This window comes from Rattus norvegicus, chromosome X (assembly GCF_036323735.1).
Source record: "Rattus norvegicus strain BN/NHsdMcwi chromosome X, GRCr8, whole genome shotgun sequence".
Taxonomy (NCBI): Eukaryota; Metazoa; Chordata; class Mammalia; order Rodentia; family Muridae; genus Rattus; species Rattus norvegicus.
In genome coordinates, this window is record NC_086039.1 from 26,308,618 (window position 1) to 26,329,814 (window position 21,197).

General features: G+C 39.5%; 1 pseudogene; it reads right to left on the bottom strand.

The window, feature by feature from the left end:
• Positions 1-2,746: 2,746 nt before the first annotated feature.
• On the bottom strand, positions 2,747-20,650 carry LOC100362291 (hypothetical; annotated as a pseudogene).
• Between the last annotated feature and the right edge of the window lie 547 nt (positions 20,651-21,197).

Below are 21,197 nucleotides of genomic sequence, written 5' to 3' on the forward strand. Positions count from 1 at the left end.
GGCTTACTTCTTAGCACTATCCCCCTACAACTGTCTTCCTGATATTTTTTCAAAGAAAATATTCCACAGTTTTTCTAATCTTTATGTTCTAGTTTTGCTAACAGTTCCCTACCACTGATTTGACTGTGAAGCTTTCCAAATACTTTTGTGCGAAGAATGTCCCCTCATTCTCTGTCCTCTTCTATGGCCACGAACATTCTTGGACTCATTGTTTCTGTGAATTCCCTGAGGAAAACTGTGGGACCCTGAAAGTAACCCTAGTTATTGGTTGAGCTGTGGTTTGAAACTACTGTGTCACTGCAAGGGACAGTAGGCATTTCACCTGACTCCCATGAAACCAGTTCTTCTCACTAGCTCATCACTCCATAGACTTGTGGCCATCAGTCAGGTAAGGGCAGTGCCCCAAGACCCTCTACAGGTAGAGGATGTGAATATATCATGTAATCTCAATATAGATCTCCATTTTAATGAGGTACCTAAAGTCTTGGAGGATTAGCTAATAAACTTTCCTTTTGGAATACTTCTCCCTGCAAAAGGTATATAATCTCAGGCCCACCTTGAGAAATGAGTACCACTTTAATGGTCAACTTATGCTTTAAAACTAAATGTCTTAAAACCATTGATTGCCTCTTTTCATCATGATCTGCTGTGCGGAACCATAGAGAAGCCCTTCGCCGGGTCTAATCTTATAGAAAGCTTCCCTGTACTACCAGCAGTGGTGACAACCAAGCCAAGTCTGCAGCCTGCCACCATCAAGCCAAGGATTATCCTTGTGGGACCAGAGAGATTATTCTTCTTTACCCTCAGCTCTGGGCTTGATACAGTTTGTGACACCCCACTTCATACTCATGTCTTCTTCTACATTCTGAAGATGTCTGGATGCCCAAGAGCCTAAGGACCTGACTGCCTCTGGCTACTTGCAGGCCTGGGGACCACTGAGCCAGCTCCAGCTGGGGTAAGCATGGTCAAAGTCCTGCATCCTGCCTCCCAGACTGGCCAAGCCCTATGTTGGAGCAGATAGGGTCCAGTATAAACCTATAGAAAACACATGTTTGTCACTTACCAAGTTGAATTAATATTTGTGTACACAAAGAATATAAACAATGTCTTCTGGAGCACCACTGAACTCAATTGTCACCTGCAAACACATAGTTCTATATTCATTCAAGTAGACACATACACAAAATCACACACACACACACACACACACACACACACACACACACACAGACACTTCTCTAGAATACCTGACTGTGGGTACACAATTCATACATCATCTTTTCTTTTTTATTTCCAAAGAACATTGACACTTTTGCTGCTATCACATTCAAGTTCAGACTTGGCTAACTGATCCAATCCCCACACTGTGTTTCTCTGGAATCAATCCTGCCCAGGCTATCTCAACATTTTAATTTGGATTTTGGATATGTAGCCCTCATGATCTCTTTGCTTGGCAAAATCTCATGAACATTATCATGAGTGTCATCTCACAACTCCCAAGCCAAGTTTATTGCCCATGTATATTGGGCATATTGTGGCCTATTTATTTATTTATTTATATTTATTTTTATTTTTGCACAAATTTTCCAGATATTTTTCAAGGATACCTTAGTGTCAGTCCCATTCTCACAGCTAAATGCCTAACTTCTCTCTTACAATTCCATAGCTGGATACCCCATGAAAATAAGTCTCCCTATAACATGTATATATATACCCTGGCCTTACTATGGAGGAAAAGATCATGTATCAGATCTGAATATGTACTTCATCTAGCCTAACATTAGTTTCCAAAGAGAGTCATCCCTACCTTCCCAAATTTAGCATCCCTGATGAGAAAGCTCTTCAACCATCACTCTCTGTCATTTCTTAAACCAATCCTGCATATAGCTTCTAAAATCTTTAAAAATCACTTGGATGCATCAAGGCTTGATACCTCAGTGTAGAGGAATGTCAGGGCAGGGAGGTGGGAGGGAGTTGGTGGCTGGGTAAGGGAACACACTGATAAAAGTATGGGGGGGAATGGGATAGTAAGTTTCTGGAAGGGATTCTGGGAAACGGAATAACATTTAAAATGTAAACCAAAAAAATCCAATAATATAAAAAAGCCTACTGAAAAGATAATATTTCTTTTGATAGCAAAATGTCCCCAAGAAATAGACAGCATTGCTGTTTTTAAAGAAGCATAGTGTTTTTGGAATCATATTTCCCAAAGTCTCAAACTAATATATTCTTGTCTTTTCTATCAGGGTTTTATTTGAGGCATAAGATATATCACACCCATAATGTTGTGACACTCTTTAATTCTTTAAATATATGTACATATTTTAGAAGGCTCTACAATATTGGTTTTCCTTAATGTTTCTTAAAGGTCTTTGTTCTTACCTGGGGTTCTCCACACAGGAGTATGGTTAATTTTTGTTTGTTTAGGTGATACTTGACATTTGTTTTGTACATTTTTGAAAATTGCATTTTAGGATGAATTTACTTACTAGTGATTGTTGTCAAAATCTGAAACCATTATCAAAATCTGAACTCTTCAGAGTTTGAGACATGAAAAAATAATTAAGAATGGAAGGGCTTAAGCGATATATAGGACAAAGTAAACTTAAACATACTCTGAAAATCAACTTATGCTTAATATAGAAAAATTATTTATAATCCATTCAGTTCTACCTGAGTTTCCTTCAGTGTTAGTAAGTTTCTCGAAAAGGTTCTCACAGATGTTGCAAATGCAGAAGGCTTCACTTCAGACCTCTAGAAGGGCCTCTTTGGAAGCATAGTTGGCCATCATAGGAATTTTTAGTTTCAAATAACTTATCTCAGAGACAAACATGTTTACACCAAAGAGTGACATGGGGGATAACAGGAGACCTCCTGGAAACATAGCAGTTAAATATTTGCTTCTTAATGTTTCTTTCTTTTTTTTTCTTTTTTTTTTCTTTTTTTTTTCGGAGCTGGGGACCGAACCCAGGGCCTTGCGGTTGCTAGGCAAGCACTCTACCACTGAGTCAAATCCCCAACCCCTAATGTTTCTCTCTTAACATGAAATTCATGTGGAAAATGAAGAGTGGTTTGGCCATTAAGATCAACTGTGTGTTTCCAGGTCACAGAAACAAATGTGAACACACTGCTAACAATCAAAATTAAAGCAGAGATCTTGTAGCAATATATCTGCATCTCCACAAATGGATGTTTGTTGCAACTAATCTTAATGTCCATTGCAATGAAAGCTAGAACTGCAGGCTTCATCAAAATGGTCCATACTATAAGGTTCTGTACCTACAAAAATTCATTTAAAATTTTGTAAGTTTAATCAATAGGGATGTGCACCATTATGTAGGTTAGTGTCCAGAGACTAAAGTCTTGAGAAAAATACGTTTCCAATAGTCCGTAGGACACAAACTGCACAATATTATTGTCAAATTCCCACAGGCGCCAGCATAAGCTGCTTGCAGTATTTCAAAGATGAAAGCTGATAAGCAGCTAAGAAGGCCACGCAGCTTGTAGATGTACTCTGTCCCACTGTTAAATCTGAAAATGATATTGAACAAGTATGAAGTCAATACAGGGACACAAAAGAATCTGGGAAAACTAAAAGTCACAGTTTATGGAGCACAAAGATCTCATAACCTTTATCTATTTTCACATATTTGCATTTAAGTAGTCAATGAATTAGTGTTTAAAATATTGCAAGTAACAATAGAAGAAGCCTAGAAAACCATGGCAGTGGAAGGATTATCATCTACCCATGTTTTTTTTTCATAGCTTCAGTGTATTTTTAAAATACTAAACTGTAAGTATATATTTATTAAATATTTTAACACTTGGAATTAACAGTCAGAAAAAGTATGTATCATCACAAGTAAAGTGATGGGTTGCTTCTGTTTTTTCAATGCCCAAATATTATAAACAAAGGAGAGTAACAATTGGCAAGAATTCTCAATTCTCAATTCTAAATTGCTTTGCAGGACTATTGTATAACTATTGGTAAATGAACTCTAGGGCAAGTACAAGTGAAATGAAAAATGATTCACATGTTATAACAATGCATGTCCAAATACCATGCATGAAACATCTATAGTGTTTTATTTGTATACAGTCTTTGACACACACATGCACACAAACACACACAAACACACACACACACACACACACACACACACACACACACACCACTACAAACATATAGGAACATAAAAGATACATGCCAAAAAAGACCTCTATGTAGATAGAACTAACAGTTTGGAATATCTTTCTTAAATATTATTTTCTGAAATGTAAAAAAAAATGTTGCTATAAATATTTTGTACTTAAAATCACAATGACTTTCAAATTTTGTAGATATCTGTGTAAGGTTTTTCCTCAGTGTAAAATTCATTCTTCAGTGCCCAAATCCAGAGTCTGCATGTAAACCCTGAGGGTCTGTTGAAATTTCCATAATTTATCCATGACGTAATCAAATGTAAACTCTCATTGATGAACTTTATTTGATTTTTGAATACAAATTTTCCTATTTCGCGTGTGCATTTTATCATCAAATAAAGGTTTCACATGCATTTTATGCACGAATTCATTTAGATCTTTCCTCATTTCAAAACTTTGGATGCAGTTAGTACTCGTGTTCATGGAAAATTATTCCTTTTTGGATGGCAGAATGTACTAGAGAAGAACGCAAAGGGGGCACATGTTTACACCTACCAGGTACATGGTAAATTTCATTGCCATTTTCAATTCAGAAGTACTGAGGGTAGTAAAACCAGGCTCTCATTGATAGACCATCTTCCCTCCCAGGTACCCAGTACTGGACAGATTCAGTGGAATGTGCTCCCCAATTTGAAGAAGATAGTAGCTGTTACACTTGTAAAATTATAGCAGAAAGATGTGATTTCAATTGATATGGGCCTCAGTAATACCCTATAAACATCTTCTTACTTATGAAGGCATATTGAAGACAGTGGATTCCAGGGGCAATGAGTTTTGATTTACAACCTGAAACGTGGAAAATGGTGCTGTTTCATAGAAATGTGATAGCATAGCAGGATCTGGTTCTCTCATATTTGAATTCCATGCAATACATGCATCTGTTTCATCCAGACCCAATTTGAAAGCCCCCTCCCAATATAACTTATTTAAACTTTGCATTTATGTATCGAGTGATGTGATCCATTTAAAAGATGCTGTGATCATAAATATCTGTCAATTAACAGAAAATGCTGAACAGAGTTGGATTGACGCAAGATGTGAATCACCTTCAAGATGTGCAATTCTGTTAGCCAGATATTTCAATTCAGAAAAGTGTCCCACCAACCAACTCCTGGCTCACAACATCCTTAACAATTCTGTCTTGTGCTTTGATTAGATTGAGCCTCGGACATACATTTTATGGATATTAACACATCTGATTTACCAAAACTTCAATCAGATGTAGGCAATGATTATTTACTTGTTATTGATATGAGAAGAGAGAGAGTGTGTCTATATCACATAATAAACTTCAGGAAACTACACATATATTCTGGTCAGCACAAGCTGCAGAACCCTCTTAAACAAGTCGTGGTTCCTGGCACTTATACTGTCGGATGTACATGGCTGGACATTTTATCAACAAACTAATCAATCTTGTGTCAGTATTTATTGTGACCCTCTTTGTTTTGAGAAATAGTAAGTTGTTACTAATAACTACATAAATATTAAATACTTGCCTCTATATATTCCTTGAAGTGCAAGTGTTAGTGTTTACCCAGTGTTAGAGTAACATTAAAAATTCTTGTTTTCATCACTACCAGAGGTAAATGTCTCATTATGAGTAATGACCCAGAATCAAGGCATATAGTCTGAAACGGCCGGAGAGGCAAACGTTCTTCTCATATGTGAGAAGGTTTAGGAAAATCATGTATTTCTTTTTTTTATATTGGATACTTTATGTATTTACATTTCAAATGTCACCCCATTTCCCTGTCCTATTGCCCTCCCCTTGCTTCTATGAATAATCTTTCATTCCCAAACATCCACTCTCACCTCAGCACCTTGGAATTTCCCTACAATGGGGAAACTAGTCTTCACAGGACCCAAAGCTTCTCCTCTTATTGGTCCAGACAATGCCATACTATGCTACATATGTGGCTTGTGTCATGGGTCTCCCCATGTGTAATCTTTGATTGGTGGTTTAGCTCCTGGTAGCTCTGTGGGGGTCTTGTTGGTTGATATTGTGGTTCTCCTATGGGTTGGCAAACCCCTTCAGCTCCTTTTGTCCTTTCTCTAACTCCTCCATTGGGTCCCCATCCTCAGCCCAATGTTTAGTTGCAAGCATCCACATCTGTATTTGTCAGGCTCTTTCAAGGCCTATGAGGGGACATCTATATCAGGTTTCTGTCAGCAAGTATTTCTTGGTATAAGCATTTATAACTGGGTTCAGTGAATGCTCATAGGATGGAGTACCAGGTGGGGCGGTGTCTTGATGATCTTACCTTCAGTGTTTGCTTTACTCTTTTTTCCTGTATTTCATTTAGACAGGAACAATTCTACAGCAGAATTTGGGAAGTGTGAGTGTCCTTATCCCCAAACAGGGGCTCTTGCCTAACTTCTGTATACGATCTCAACAGGTTTCCCCTTCACTTTTAGGGCATTTGAGCTAATCTTATCCCTGTTTGGTCCTGGAAGCCTCTCGCTTTCCTGGAATCTGGGACATGCTTGTGGCTAACAGTAGTTCTCCAGCCCCCAGTGTGCCCAGCTCTGCTTAAATTCCTGACCCTCCCTCTGTATATCAACATCATACACTCTCATATCTGATCCTGCAACCCTATTTTCCTTTCCACCTCCTATCTTCCTCCCAAGTCCATCCAAACCTCTACCTCTTGTGATTACTTTATTCTTCTTTCTACTAAGAAGTGAAGCATTCACATTTCAGTCTTCCTGGTTGACCTTCCTATGGTCTGAACCTTGGGTATTCATAGCTTTTGGGCTAATATTCATTAATCAGTGAGTGCATACCATGTGTGTCCTTTAGTGACTGTATTACCTCACTAAGAATGATATTTTCTAGTTCCATGTATTTACCTAAGACTTTCATGAAGTCATTGATTTAATGGCTGAATAGTATTATATTGTGTAAATGTGCCACATTTTCTGTATTCTTTCCTCTCTTGAAGGTCATCTGAATTCTTTCCAGCTTCTGGTTATTATAAATAAAGCTGCTGTGAACATAGTAGAGCATGTTTCCTAGTTATTCGTTGGAGCATATTTTGGGTTTATGCCCAGGGGTGGTATAGCTGGGTCCTCAGGTATTACCTCGCCCAACTTTTCTGAGGAACAACCAGACTGACTTCCCCAGTTGTAACAGCTTGCAATCCTACAAGTAATGGAGGAGTTTTCCTCTTTCTCCACATTTTTGCCAGCATCTGCTACCACTGAAAGACCACCAGGGTGGGGAAGACCCCCACTCAAATCTCAAAACAACGCAACCCCCAAGAACTCACGAGAAAACAGTCTTGATGTAATAAACAAGAGGTGTATTTGAGGAACCAGAGCTCTGGGCATGACACGTATCTCACACAGGAGACAGAGGAGACGACCCCGAGCCCAATTAGGGGAAGGGATTTATAGGGAAAATTACATAGGTAGTTGGCAACCATCACACAAAGCAATTTCATTGGTTTGTAACGGGCTCAGTTCAACTCTAGGCCACCCTCCTTCTGGGGCAAGGTGACCCTAATTCTCATTTTTCCAGGACTGCTGAGTCAGGCCTTAATGAGGCCATATGGTTTGTGGTGGCTATAGCCAGGCTACATCCCCAAAATATGTTATGTTATTCTTTTCTATGAGGTGCACTTGTCCTCACAGCAGGGTCAGTGGGGAATAGTTTAAAATCTTTATTCTTTCACCACCTGAGTTTTTCAACCTAGCCATCTGACTTGTGTGATGTGGAATCTCAGGCTTGTTTTGATTTGCATTTCCCTGATGACTAAGGATGTTGAATATTTTTTACATGTGTCTCAGGCATTCAATATTCCTCAGTTGAGAAGTTTTTGTTAAGCTCTGAACCCCATTTTCTTTTATACATTATTTTTCTGGGATATTTATTTAAATTTCAAGTGTTATCCCCTTTCCCTCCTCTCCCATACCCTCTCCTTCCTTACCCTGTTACTATGAGGATGCTCTTACTCTGTCCTTACCAATCCCACCTCAATTTCCTGTCATTCCCTACACTGGCGAAATGAGCTTCATTGGAACAAGGATTTTCCTCCTATAGATTCAGGAAAATGCCATCATCTGCTACATATACTGTTGGAGTTATGGATCCCTCCATGAGTACTCATTGGTTGGTGGTTTAGTCCCTGGGAGCTCTGGTAGGGTCTGGTTGGTTGATATTTTTGTTCTTCATATGAGATTGCAAACTTGTTCAAACCCCATTTTTTGTCTATTTACTTTTTTATTAGATATATCTCTTTACTTACATTTCAAATGTTAATCCCATTCCCGGTTTCCTGTCCTTAAGCCCCTATCCCCTCCCCCAGCCCCATATGGGTATCCCCCATCCATCCCCTTACTGCCCCCCATATTCCCTTGCACTGGGAGGTCCAACCTTGGCAGGAGCAAGGGCTTCACATTCCACTGGTGCCCCAACAAGGCTATTCTCTGCTACATATGCAGTTGGAGCCTTGGGTCAGTCCATGTATAGCCTTTCAGTAGTGGTTTAGTTCCTGGAAGCTATGGTTGTTTGGCATTGTTGTTCTTATGGTGTTGTAAGCTCCTTCAACTTTCAGTACTTCCTCTAATTCCCGCCAAGGCGGTCCTGTTCTCAGTACAGTGGTTTACTGCTAGAAGTGACCTCTGTATTGGACATACCCTTGATGTGTCTCTCAGGAGAGATCTATATCCGGTCTCTTTCTGCATGCATTTTTTAGCTTCATCAATATTATCTAGTTTTGTGGCTGTATATATATGGACAACATGTAGGGCAGGCTCTGAATGGCCATTCCTTCATTCGCTCCTCCAAACTTCGCTTTCATATCCCCTCCTATGGATATTTTTCCCCGTTTAAGAAGGAGTGGGAGAATCCATACTTTGGCCATCCATCTTCTTGAGCTTCTTGTGATCTGTGGATTGCATCTTGGGAAATTTGAGGTTTTGGGCTAATATACACTTATCAATGAGTGCATACCATGTGTGTTTTTCTGTTATTAGGTTACCTCACTCAGGATATTTTCTTGTCCATTCCATTTGCCTATGAATTTCATAAAGTCATTGGTTTTTGATAGCTGAGTAGTACTCCATTGTATATATCTTAGAGCATAAGCCACCGATGTTCTGTTCAGGTAACTTTGTCCTGTGCCTAGCTTTTCTAGACACTTACCCACATTCTTTAATATTTGTTTCAGTGTATCTAGTATTTTTTCCTCCATCTTTATTAACTTATATATTTCTGATTTACATTTCAATTGTTATTCTTTTTCCTGGTTTCCGGGCCCACATCCCCCTAAACCCTTACCTTCCCTTCTAAACGGGTTTTCCCCTCCCCATGTTCCCCCCATTACTACCCTCCCCCAAAAATCATGTTCACTGAGGGTTCAGTCGTGGCAGAACCAAGGGCTTCCACTTCCACTGGTGCTTTTACTAGGCTATTAATTGCTACCTATACAGTTGGAGCCCAGGGTCAGTCCATGTATAGTCTTTGGGTAGTGGCTTAGTCACTGGAAGCTCTGGTTTGTTGGCATTGTTGTTCATATGGGGACTCAAGCCCCTTCAATGTCTTTCAATCCTTTCTCTTGAATGGGGGTCCCATTCTCAATTCAGTGCTTTGCTGTTCACATTTGCCTATGTATGGCTGTGTCTCTTAGGACAGATCTATATCTGGTTCCTGTCAGACTGCACTTCTTTGCTTCATCCATTTATTTGTTTGGTGGCTGTATATGTATGGGCCACATGTGGGGCAGGCCCTGAATAGGTATTCCTGCATCCTTTGTTCTAAACTTTGCCTCCCTATTCTTTCCCAAGGGTATACTTGTTCCCCTTTAAAAGGACTGAAGCATTGGCATTTTGGTCATCCTTCTTGAGTTTCATGTGCTCTGCGCATCTAGGGTAATTCGAGCATATAGGTTAATGTACACATAGAAATGAGTGCATAGAATGTGTCTTCTTCTGTGATTGGGTTACCTCACTCAGGATGATATTTTCCAGTTCCATCCAGTTGCCTATGAATTTCATATAGTCATTGTTTTTGATAGCTGAGTAGTATTCCGTTGTGTAGATGTACCACATTTTCTGTATCCATTACTCTGTTGAAGGGCATCTGGGTTCTTTCCAGCTTCTGGCTAATATAAATAAGGCTGCTATGAACATAGTGGAGCACGTGTCTTTGTTATATGTTGGAGCATCTTTTGGATATATGCCCAAGAGAGGTATAGCTGGATCCTCAGGTAGTTCAATGTCCAATTTTCTGAGGAACCTTCAGACTGATTTGAAGAATGGTTGTACCAGTCCACAATCCCACCAACAATGGAGGAGAGTTCCTCTTTCTCCACATCCTCGCCAGCATCTGCTGTCACCTGAGTTTTTGATCTTAGCCAATCTGACTGGTGTGAAGTGGAATCTCAGGGTTGTATTGATTTGCATTTCCCTTATGACTAAAAATGTTAAACATTACTTTAGGTGTTTCTCAGCCATTCGGCATTATTCACCTGTGAATTCTTTGTTTAGCTCTGAACCCCATTTTTAATAGGGTTAACTTCTTGAGTTCTTTGTATATTTTGGATATAAGCCCTCTATCAGTTGTAGGGTTGGTAAATATCTTTTCCCAATCTGTTGGTTGCCATTTTGTCCTAACAACAGTGTCCTTTGCCTTACAGAATCTTTGCAGTATTATGAGATCCCATTTGTTGATTATTGATCTTAGAGCATAAGCCATTGGTATTTTGTTCCGGAAATTTTCTCCAGTGCCCAGGTGTTCGAGATTCTTCCTCATTTTTCCCTCTATTAGTTTGAGTGTATCTGGTTTGATGTGGGGGACCTTGATCAATTTGGACTTAAGCTTTGTGCATGGTGATAAGCCTGGATCGATCTTCATTCTTCTCCATGCTGACCTCCAGTTGAACAAACACCATTTGCTGAAAATGCTATCTTTTTTCCATTGGATGGTTTTGGCTCCTTTGTCAAAAATCAAATGGCCATAGGTATGTGTGTTCATTTCTGGATCTTCACTTCTATTGCACTGGTCTGTCTGTCTGTCTCTCTACCAATACCATACAGTTTTTTTCACTATTGCTCTGTAATACTGCTTGAGTTCAGGGATAGTGATTCTCCCAGAAGGCTTTTTGTTGTTGAGGATACTTTTAGCTATCCTGGGTTTTTTGTTATTCCAGATGAATTTGCAAATTTTTCTGTCAAACTCTATGAAGAATTAGGTTGGAATTTTGGTTGGGATTGCACTGAATCTGTAGATAGCTTTTGGTAAAATGGCCATTTTTACTAAACTAATCCTGCCAATCCAGGAGCATGGGAGATCTTTCCATCTTCTGAGGTCTTCCTCAATTTCTTTCTTCAGAGGCTTGAAGTTTGTATCATGCAGATGTTCACTTGCTTGGTTAAAGTCACACCGAGGCATTTTATATTATTTGGGACTATTACCAAGGGTGTCATTTCCCTAATTTCTTTCTCAACTTGTTTCTATTATGTGTAGAGTAAGGCTACTGATTTATTTGAGTTAATTTTATACACAGCCACTTTGCTGAAGGTGTTTGTCAGGTTTAGTAGTTCTCTGGTGCAACTTCTGGGATCACTTAAATATACTATCATATCACCTGAAAATAGTGATATTTTGACTTCTTCTTTTCCGATCTGTATCACTTTGATCTCATTTTGTTGTCGAATTGCTCTGGATAGAACTTCAAGAACTATATTGAATAAGTAGGGAGAGAGTGGGCAGCCTTGTCTAGTCCCTGATTTTAGTGGGATTGCTTCAAGTTTCTCTCCATTTAGTTTAGTATTAGCTACTCATTTGCTGTATATGGCTATTACTATGTTCAGGTTCCGGCCTTGAATTCTTGTTCTTTCCAGGACTTTTATCATGAAGGTGTGTTGAATTTTGTCAAATGCTTTCTCATCATCTAATGAAATGATCATGTGGTTTTTGTCTTTCAGTTTGTTTATAAAGTGGATTTCGTTGATGGTTTTCCATATATTAAACCATCCCTGAATCCCTGGAATGAAGCCTACTAGACCTTGATGGATGTTTGTTTTGATGTGTTCATGCATTTAGTTTGCAAGAATTTTATTGAGTATCTTTGTGTCGATATTCATAAGGAAAATTAGTCTGAAGCACTCTTTCTGTGTTGTTTGTTTCTGTCTTTTAAGTATAAGAGTAATTGTGGCTTCATAGAAGGAATTCCGTAGCACTCCATCTGTTTCAATTTTGTGGAATAGTTTGGATAGTATTGGTATGACGTCTTCTATGAAGGTCTGATAGAATTCTGCACTGAAACCATCTGGATCTGGGCTCTTTTTGTTACTAGACTTTTAATGACTGGTTCTATTTCCTTAGGAGTTAGGGGGTGGTTTAAATAGGTTATTTGTTCCTGATTTGACTTTGGTACCTAGTATCTGTCTAGGAAATTGTACATTTTCCTCCAGATTTTCAAGTTTTGTTGACTATATACTTTTGTAATAGGATCTAATGATTTTTCGATTTTCCTCTGGCTCTATTGTTATGTCTCCCTTTTCATTTCTGATTTAGTTAATTTGGACACATTCTCTGTGTCCTGTGGTTAATCTGTCTAAGGGTTTATCTATCTTGTTGATTTTCTCAATGAACCAGCTTTTGGTTCTGTTGATTCTATGTATAGTCCTTTTTGTTCTGAGTTGGTTAATTTCAGCTTTGAGTTTGATTTTTTCCTGCCTTCTCCTACTTCTGGGTGTGTTTGCTTCTTTTCATTCTAGAGCTTTTAGGTGTGCTGACAAGCTGCTGATATATGCTCTCTCCTGTTTCTTTTTCAGGCAGGCACTCAGAACTCTGAGTTTTCCTCTTAGCCCAGCTTTCATTGTGTCACATAATTTGGGTTATTCCTTAATTTTCATTAAATTTTAAGAAGTCTTTAATTTCTTTCTTTATTACTTCCTTGACAAGGTAATCATTGAATAGAGCATTGTTCAATTTCCATGTATATGTGGGCGTTCTTCCCTTATTTTTGTTGAACACCAGCTTTATCCCGTGGTGGTCTGATAGGATGCATCAGATTATTTCAATCTTCCTGTATCTATTGAAGCCTGTTTTATGACCAATTATATGGTCAGTTTTGGAGAAAGTACCATGAGGTGGTGAAAAGAAGGTATATCCTTTTGTTTTAGGATAGACTGTTCTAGAAATATCTGTTAAGTCCATTTGGTTCATGACTTCACTTAGTCTGTCTATATCTCTATTTTATTTCTATTCCCATGATCTGTCCATTGATGAGAGTGGGGTGTTGAAATCTCCTACTATTATTGTGTGAGGTTCAATGTGTGCTTTGAGCTTTAGTAAGGTTTCTTTTATTTATGTAGGTGCCCTTGTATTTAGAGCATTGATATATTTAGGATTTAGAGTTAATCCTGGTGAATTTTTCCTTTGATGAATATGAAGTGTCCTTCCTTATCTTTTTGATGACTTTTGGTTGAAAATTGATTTTAATCAATGTTAGAATCACTACTCCATCTTGCATCTACAGACCATTTGCTTGGAAAGTTGTTTTCCAGCCTTTTACTCTGAGGTTGTGTCTGTCTTTGTCTCTGAGGTGTGTTTCCTGAAGGCAGCAGAATGCAGGGTTCTCATTGCTCATCCAGTTTGTTAATCTATGTCTTTTTATTGGGGAGTTGAGTCCATTGATGTTGAGGGATAATAAGGAATAGTGATTGTTGCTTCCTATTATTTTCGTATTTGTATGTGAGATTATGTTTGTGTACTTTTCTTCTCTTTGTTTTGTTGCCAAGACGATTAGTTTCTTGCTTTTTCTAGTTTGTAGTTTGCCTCCTTATGTTGGGCTTTACCACTTATTATCCTTTATAGGGCTGGATTTGTAGAAAGATATTGTGGAAATTACGTTTTGTCATGGAATATCATGGTTTCTCCATCTATGTTAATTGAGAATTTTCCTGGATACAGTAACCTGGGCTGGCATCTGTGTTCTGTTAAGTTCTGTATGACATCTGTCCAGGATCTTCTGGCTTTCAAAGTCTCTGGTGAGATGTCTGGTATGATTCTGATAAGTCTGCCTTTATATGTTACTTGACCTTTTTCCCTTACTGCTTTTAATATTCTTTCTTTGTTTTGTGGCTTTGGTGTTTTGACTATTATGTGAAGGGAGGAGTTGCTTTTTTGGTCCACTCTATTTGGAGTTCTGTAGGCTTCTTGTATGTTTATGGGCATTTCTTTCTTTAGGTTAGGGAAGCTTTCTTCTCTGATTTTGTTGAAGATATTTACTGGTCCTTTGAGCTGCGAGTCTTCACTCTCTTCTATACCTATTATTCTTACGTTTGATCTTCTCATTGTCTCCTGGATTTCCTGTATGTTTTGGACCTGTAGCTTTTTCCGTTTTAGATTACCTTTGACCGTTGTCTCGATGATTTCTATGGAAACTTCTGCTCCTGAGATTCTCTCTTCTATCTCTTGTATTCTGTTGGTGATGCTTGTGTCTATGGTTCCTTGTGTCTTCCTTTGTTTTCTTTTTTTTATTATTTTTTTTCCTTCTGCAGCAAAGAGTTTATTGCATCTTTTTTTTTAATTTTATTTTTTAACTTCAGTATTTCTTATTTTCATTTCGAGTGTTATTCCCTTTCCCGGTTTACGGGCCAACATCCCCCTAATCCCTCCCCCTCCCCTTCTTTATGGGTGTTCCCCTCCCCATCCTCCCCCCATTGCCGCCCTCCCCCCAACAATCACGTTCAGTCTTAGCAGGACCCAGGGCTTCCCCTTACACTGATGATCTTACTAGGATATTCAATGCTACCTATGAGGTCAGAGTCCAGGGACAGTCCATGTATAGTCTTTAGGTAGTGGCTTAGTCCCTGGAAGCTCTGCCTGCTTGACATTGTTGTTCATATGGGGTCTCGAGCTCCTTCAAGCTCTTCCAGTTCTTTCTCTGATTCCTTCAATGGGGGTCCTGTTCTCAGTTCAGTGGTTTGCTGCTGGCATTCGCCTCTGTATTTGTTGTATTCTTGCTGTGTCTCTCAGGAGAGATCTACATGCGGTTCCTGTCTGCCTGCACTTCTTTGCTTCATCCATCTTGTCTAAGTGGGTGCCTTAATATGTATGGGCCACATGTGGGGCAGGCTCTGAATTCTATATCCAGCGTTGTCTCCCGTTTTGCTTTCTTTATTGCTTCTATTTCCATTTTTAATTCCTTCACCTGTTTGTGTTTTCCTGGAAGTCTTTCAGGCATTTTTGTGATTCCTCTCTATAGTCTTCTACTTTTTTAGTTATGTTTTCTTGCTTTTCTCTAAGGGAGTTCTTTATGTCTTTCTTGAAGTCTTCCATGATCATGTTCAAATGTTATTTAAACTCAAGATCGTACTTTTCTGGTGGATTTGGGTTTTCATTGTTTGCTTTCGTGCGAGAATTGGGCTCCGATGATGCCATGTAGCCTTGGTTTCTGTTGCTTCGGTTCTTGTGCTTGCCTCTTGCCATCAGTTTGTCTTTGGTGTTATCTTGTTTCACTATTTCTTAAAGTTTCTAGACTGTCTTATAGGCCTGTGTGTCAGGAGTGCTGCAGACCTGTTTTCCTGTTTTGTTTTGGCCAGTTATGGGAACAGAATGTTCTGCTTTCAGGTTTGTAGTCTTTACTGCTTACTGGTCTTTGGGCGTGTTTTCCTGTGGGTGTGTGCCCTGAGTCCACCAGGTAGGTCACTTTGAACGCAGAAGTTGGTCTTACCTCTGTTTTCAGGCCTGAAGTTGCTCCTTGGGGGCTACGTTTCAGCTATTTGTGAGAGCAGCAACCAGAAGGGCCTGCCCCATCTTTTCTCTGGTCTCTCTGCACATGGGGTCCAGATGGCGCTAGATGTTTTCCTCTAGAGTCAGAAATGTGGGCAGAGTGTAGTCTCTTCTGGCTTCCCAGGCATGTCTCCTCCTCTGAAAGTTTAGCTCTCCCTCCCATGGGATTTGGGTGCATGGAGATGTTGACTGTGTTCCTTCCTGTCTGGGTGGTGTCTGGAATGCAGGGGACCTGTCGCTTGAGTGCCCCTGTCTTCCTGTTCCCAGAGGCCCTATACAGTTTCACCTTGGGCCAGGGATGTGGGCAAGGGTGGATAGTATCTGTGGTCTCTCCTGCCATGCAGTCTCAGAAGTGCCCACCAGTCTGGGTGGTGAGCTGTCTCTCCCACAGGATTTGGGGGCAGGGAGCTGTGGGCCTGGATCAGCCAGGTTGGGGCTCCAGCTAAAAACCAGAAGTGTCTGGTCCCAGAGGAATTTTGACTCTGTATGTCCTGAGTATCCCAAGCAGGTCACTTGGAGCAGAAAAGTTAGTCTTACTGTTGGACCCAGTCCTGAAGGTGCCTCTGGGGGATTGCGTTTAGCTTTCCATGAGAGTGGCAACCAGAAGAGCCTGCCCTGTCTTTTCTCTGGCACCTATGCACAGGGGTTCCAGATGTCGTTAGGTGTTTTTCCCTGTCAGAAATGTGGGCAGAGTGTAGTCCCTGTCTGACAGTGGTTAGGCTGTCCTATAGGCCTGTGTGTCAGGAGTGCTGTAGATCTGTTTTCCTATTCTCTTTCAGCCAGTTATGGGAACAGTGTGATCTGCTTTCAGGCATGCAGTCATTCCTGTCTACTGGTCTTCAGGTGTTCCTGTGGGCGTGTGTCCTGTGTCTACCTGGCAGGTCACTTGGAGCAGAAAAGTTGGTCTTATCTCTTTTCTCGAACCTGGAGTCACTTCTCAGAGCCAGGTGTCAGCTCTCTGTGAGGGCACCAATTAGAAGGGCCTGTGCCGCCTTCGCTTGGGACCCTGTGCACAAGGGGCCCAGATGGCCGGTGCTAGGCATTTTACTCCAGGGTCAGAAATGTGGGCAGAGAGTAGTCTCCTCTGGCTTCCCTGGCGTGTCTGCCCCTCTGAAGGTCTAGCTCTCCTTCCCATGGGGTGCCGGGAGCTGTTTTACTGGATCACGTCAGATCTGGATGGTGTCTGGACCACATCAGTGAGTGCCCATATGTTCCTGTCCCAGAGGCCGTATACGGTTTCCTCTTGGGCCAGGGATGTGGGCAGGGGTAGGCAGTACTGGTGGTCTCTTCTGTCCTGCAGTCTCAGGGGTGCCCTCCTGTCTGGGTGGTGAGCTCTCTCTCCCACCATGTTTGGGAGTAGGGAGCTGTGGCCTGTGATCCAGTGTGTCTGGTCTTATGTTGAGGGCCTTGATCCATTCGGACTTGAGCTTCATACAAGGAGATAGAATGGAATGATTTCTGTTTTTATACATGCTGACTGCCATTTGAACGAGCACCAATTTTAGAAATGCTTTCTTCTTTCCACTGGATGGTTTTAGCTCCTTTGTCAAAGATCAAGTGACCATAGTTGTGTGGGAGTTTTACTGGGTCTTCAATTCTTGTCCATTCATAAACTGTTCTCTGTACCAATATTATACAGTTCTATTCATTATTGCTCTGTAATACAACTTGCACTCAGAGATTGTGAATCCCACAGTTCTCTTATTGTTGAGAATAGTTTTTGTTATCTAGGGTATTTTTACTATACTAAATGAATTTGTGAACTTTTCTTTCTAAATCTGTGAAGAAGAATTGAGTTGGAATTTTTGATGTGGATTGCATTGAATCTGCAGATTGCTTTTTACTATATGCCCATTCTTACTATATAAGTACTGCCAATTCATGAGCATGGGACATTTTTCAATCTTTTGAGATCTCCAATTTCTTTCTTCAGATACTTGAACTTCTTGTTGCATAGATCTTTCACTTGCTTGGTTAGAGCCACAACAATGTATTTTATATTATTTAAGACTATTGCAAAGGGTGTTGTCTCCCTAATTTCTTTCTCAGCCTGTTTATCCTTTGAGTTGAAAAATGTTATTAATTTGTTTGAGTTAGTTTTATAGCCAGACACCTTGCTGAAGTTGTTTGTCAGGTTTAGGATTTCTCTGGTGAAAGTTTTAGAGTTATTAAGTATATTATCATACCATTTGCAAATAATTTTATTTTGACTTCTTGCTTTCCAGTTTGGATCCCTTTTACCTCTTTTGTTGTTTATATTTTTGGCTAGTACTTCAAATTCTATATTCAAGAAGAAGAGAGAGAAAGATAGTGGGAAGCCTTGTCTAGTCCCTGGTTTTAGTGGGATTGCTTTAAGTTTCTCTCGATTTATTTTGATGTTGGCTTCTCGTTTGCTGTATATTGCTTTTAGTATATTTAGCTATGGACATTGAATTTCTGATCTTTCCAAGACTTTTATTATTAAGGGATGTTGAATTTTGTCAAATCCTTTCTCAGCATCTGATGAGATGATCATTTGTTTTTTTCTTTGAATTTGCTCATATAGTGGATTATTCTGATGGATTTCTATATATTGAGCCATCCCTTCTTCCCTGGGATGAAGCTTACTTAATCATAGCGAATGCCGGTTTTGATGTGTTCTTGAGTTCGGTTTGCTAGATTACCCATAGGGTACAATATTTTTACAGATTTCATGTTTGTTATTTTTATGATCATACCTTGCCTCCATAGTATTATAACTGCATGCTTATATGTTCATTTATCTCATACCATACAAAGTCTTATAACCTAGTTAATTATTTTTGGACCAAACATAAACTCCTTAACTATTCCCTGCCATTGTGCTTGTCTTGCAATATTATAGATGTATCTTGTAAAGTTCCTTTAGTGAAAAGTGACCTTCTTTTTTCCAGCAGACATTAAATGAAAATAGCTTCCATGTTACAAGCTGAGTCATTGTGTTCAGTACTTGGTGAAATTATGGCTAATGTCCAATGTGAACTTTTATGCATGCTGTCACAGACTCTTGCAACACTGGAAATGGCAGAGTGAACACATGTCACTGAGGAGTGATTACTTCAAAGACTTGAACATTCTTCTCCTGTTCAATTGTAGATCTATTTGTTAATTGTAAACTATTGCAAGAAAAACTTTTCAGATATGGGTTGAGTGAGGCAGTAATGTATGAGTAAATTAGATTTACATTAAGAATTATCATATTTTAATGTTCTTTGATCAGAATATTATTAGTAGGTTTCCACTATGGCAGTGGGATATCTGATATAAGGTGCTTATACAATTACTCATTGTTATTATGAGTTCAACCTCAGAATGTGAACTCTGAATCCGGTATAAATGTATCAGGTTACTCCCATAAACTTTGTGAAACATACACCAGAATACCTTCTTGGAAGGTTGCTGTAATTAAAAAGACTTGCAGCTACATTATTCAGTAGAAGTGCTAATGAGACAAATGAAAAAATTAAGATGTTTCAGAAACATCTCCAGAAAACAATAACCAATGAAATTGGAGCATTTTGTGGTCAAGGGAAAATGAATATATCTATAAAATCCTCAAGCATCTAAGTGTCATGGATTACTGTGTAAGGAGGAGTAGAAAGATCATAATTGCCAGAGTACCAGGGAGTTAATTGTGAGATTGTGTCTCTAAGTTATAACAGAAAACATAGCAATAAAATCGCATGACCATTATTGCCAAAATATGAGCTACAGTGGAATGATACCAAGGATCCTGTTACCTGGCAGGAGACAAATTTGTGAGACCTCAACCCTGTAAAACATATTATAGGCAGCACAGGAAAGCTAAAAGTGGGAGAGGTGCTGTTACCCAGAAGAAGTATGCAAGTCCAAAATGATCAGCTTTGAAAACACTCACACGGTTGGCATTCATTTCAAGGAATGAAAATATGTGTGTGTAAGGGTGTGTGTGTGTGTGTGTGTGTGTGTGTGTGTGTGTGTGTGTGTGTGTGGCTATTTAATCATAACAGAATTGTCGAACATTTATTATTCTTACCTATTCACTATGCGAATAATCCTGAAACACTTGTTGTAATTAGCAAAATTAGAATTTAATATGATCGTGTGTTTCACTAACTATTAACTTGCATTATTTAATCATCCTAAAGAGTGTGCAATGGCAGCTGTTCAAAGGACTGTGTCTAATCCTTGTATTCTTAAAGGAGTTGCATAGGCACAATGCTTATCTAAGCATAACAATGTTAATTTTAATTTTTATTAAGATAAAAAGATTGAGATGAACACTAGAATCTTGCACAGAGTCCCAGAGATGTTAAACTCTTGAGGGTAGTATGCTTCTCATAGTCCACAGGACAAACCCTGCCCAACATGGATGTCAAATTCTAACAAGCACCAGCATAGCTGTTTGCAATGAGTATTTTAAACATGAAAGATGATAAGCTGCTAAGGAGGCTGCTTAGCTTGTAGGTGCACTTCTTCCCACTAGTAAATCTGAAAACGAAATTGAAAAATTATGAAGTCAAGTCAGAAACACAAAAGAATTTGGGAACAAAAAATAGTCTATATGGAGTACTAAGAACTCATGCCCAATTGAATCCTAGGAACCTCTCCATCCCAGTGGTCTGGGACTACCAAGTGGTTCACCGTATCCCCAACCCTCTCCTATTTCCCTTCTTACCTGATTTTGCCCCTTCTTTCCATCCCCTCCTCCTTGTCTCTCCTGCCCTCTGCCTCCTATGATTATATTGTTCTCTTTTCTCATTGGGACTGTAACATCCTTACATGGGCCTTGCTTTTTGCTAACACTTTTAAGATTAGTTCAAAAGAGGAATGGATACAGAAAATGTGGTATATCTACACAATGGAATATTACTCAGCTATCAAAAACAATGACTTTATGAAGTTCATAGGCAAATGGATGGAATTGGAAAATATCATCCTGAGTGAGATAACCCAATCACAGAAAAACACACATGGTATGCACTCATTGCTAAGTGGATATTAGCCCAAATGCTTGAATTACCCTAGATGCACAGAACACACGAAACTCAAGAAGGATGACCAAAATGTGAATGCTTCACTCCTTCTTTAAAAGAGGAACAAGAATATCCTTGGGAGGGAATAGGGAGGCAAAGTTGAGAACAGAGACAGAAGGAACACGCATTTAGAGCCTGCCCCACATGTGGCCCATGCATATACAGCCACCAAACTACATAAGATGGATGAAGCAAAGAAGTGCAGGCCAACA